The following is a 2,366-nucleotide window of genomic DNA, read 5'->3' as shown; positions in this document are numbered from 1 at the left end:
CGCAACATGATGTCCCAACTCCTATACTCAATGTTCTGACCAATGAAGGCAAGCGTGCCAAATGCCTTCTTCACCAACCCGTCCATTTGCAACTCCATTTTGCCAGTTCTCAGTTCCAGCCTGAATGTTGTCTAGGTACAGATTGTCTCATTATCTGAGGAGTTGCAAATGCATGCAATCATTTTGACTTCTGAATTTGTAGTGGCAGGTAATTGATAAAGTAGCTAAAGATGGTTTGGGCCTAAGATACTACCCTTGGGACTGTGCTCACGTTTGTCTATGTAGAGATTCAAGTCCAGTTCCTCACATATGGCTGAAGATATCAGGGAGAACAACCAAAATTATACTCTATACTATACTGGATCTCTATTCTTGTAATAATAATTGTGAAGACATCTTTCTTAGCAGACAAAATAAAGAAATGGATAGCCTAGTACCGATTTTATTTTATTTTTCAATGGCTCTATTTGATTGAATAGGTTTTTTTCAGATGTTTGGGTTTGGAAAAATTGGGAGGCCTGAGGAGAAAATATGCCTTACCATTCCAATCGCCACCACATGCCATCTGTGAAATGAATTCAAGTTAGAAGTGTGCAGAATGCACATCTCCAGCTCATCCAAATGGATGACAATAACATCAGAATAATGATGGTGTGGAAATGCTTCTTCCTTTGATTTTATTTTATATCATCTGTGACACAATTTTGTTGATAGCATTAAAAGACAACATGTTCTGGTCTTTGAAATAATTCCACACTCTTCATCAACACCATTGAATGGGATAATAGTGATTTTCTTTTTGGCAAGATTATAAATCCCCACAGAAGTGACAAGATAAATTGCTTTTTATTGCTTTGGGAATAGCATAGCTCTCTGTCCTTAAGCTTCTGGTCTCTGATTGTTGTTCAAGAAAGGAATTGAAAATGAATTACATACTACCAGCAAAGGAGGGAATAAAATGGTAAAATATAAAAAGTGAAATTTAATATTTCATGTACTCTTTTCTTAATAGCAGTGTAGAAATAGTTTTTGGTAGTACAGAACCTGAACATTGCCTAAAAAGGACACATTATTTTCAGGTTTTTCATTTTGCACTCCTCAGGACAATTCACAAGAATATTGGAAAATAAAGGAAAACATTTATACTGAATGATGAGAGTGCTGACTGGTTGGCAAGTGGATTCCTGTTAGCAGAGACATTGCCATGGAGAATGTACCAGTTAGATTGTGATTGACAATTAAATGTCAAGACATGTTTAAATTTTAAATCAGGCAAGATTACACTGATTGGTCAAGGCATTTCCCTGAGAAATGAACCAGAGAATGGATGTCACCAGCATTCTAATTTTTTTTCTGACTGCATGGGCCTCCAAGCAGTCTGGCTCAGATTAAGGGGTAAAGCTATCTCAAAGGTTTGATCAACAGGTGAAGCAAGCTTTTGAAAGCTGCACCTATGCAGTGGTATCACAAGTGCTGTTCACCACTAACAGGATTCTGCTATCAAGCTAAAAAGATGTTTTCCCTATTACACAAATGAATAATGAGGTAAATGAATTTCAGTGTCAGTGTGGTGCTAGCTATGTTGGCCATGTGTCCTCAAAACTGGCAAATCATATCAAACAGCAAACCACTTTGGCTGTTGCAACAAACAAGACTGTAATCAACTAGCCCACACTTGCAAAATTCAAAACATGGTGCCAAACATTACATATGACTCTGCAAATGGACAATATTTGCTACATGATCCTGAATGTGCAAAGAATTACACTGTCAAACTTTGTAGGATTATTAGAGATAGTAGGAACTGCAGATGCTGGAGAAGCTGAGATAAAAAGGTGTAGAGCTGGATGAACACAGCAGGCCAAGCAGCATCAGAGGAACTCAGATTCTCCAGCATCTGCAGTTCCTACTATCTCTAAAATAAAAGGCTGTCCCAATTTGTTTTACATCCTATAAAGTACAAATCTTGTCATGCAACAATCAGACTTTTACACAACTAACATCTTGAAGAAATTGAAATTCACCTTCTCCCATCAACCCATTATCACAGAGTTGTCAGGTCAGAAACTGTCCCCCCTAACCCTATCTCACAAAGTAGCACAAAAGGAGCCAAAAGTACATGTAAATTCAAGAAGTTGAGTGGCTGCCCCAAAGCAAATTGGTTTGCACCAGGGCAATTTGAATTCAATGATGAGTGGTGGTAAGTAGAAACAGGTTAGATTTTCGGCGCCAAAATTTGATTTATTATTGTCACATGTACCTAAGTACAGTGAAGAGTTTTGTTCTGCATGCAGTACAGGCAAATCATACTATACAAATATCATAGGATGATTGAACAGAGCGAGGAATACAAAGTTACAGCTGCA

Source organism: Rhincodon typus, chromosome 9 (genome assembly GCF_021869965.1).
Source record: "Rhincodon typus isolate 14 chromosome 9, sRhiTyp1.1, whole genome shotgun sequence".
Lineage (NCBI taxonomy): Eukaryota > Metazoa > Chordata > Chondrichthyes > Orectolobiformes > Rhincodontidae > Rhincodon > Rhincodon typus.
This window is presented reverse-complemented; position numbering follows the sequence as displayed.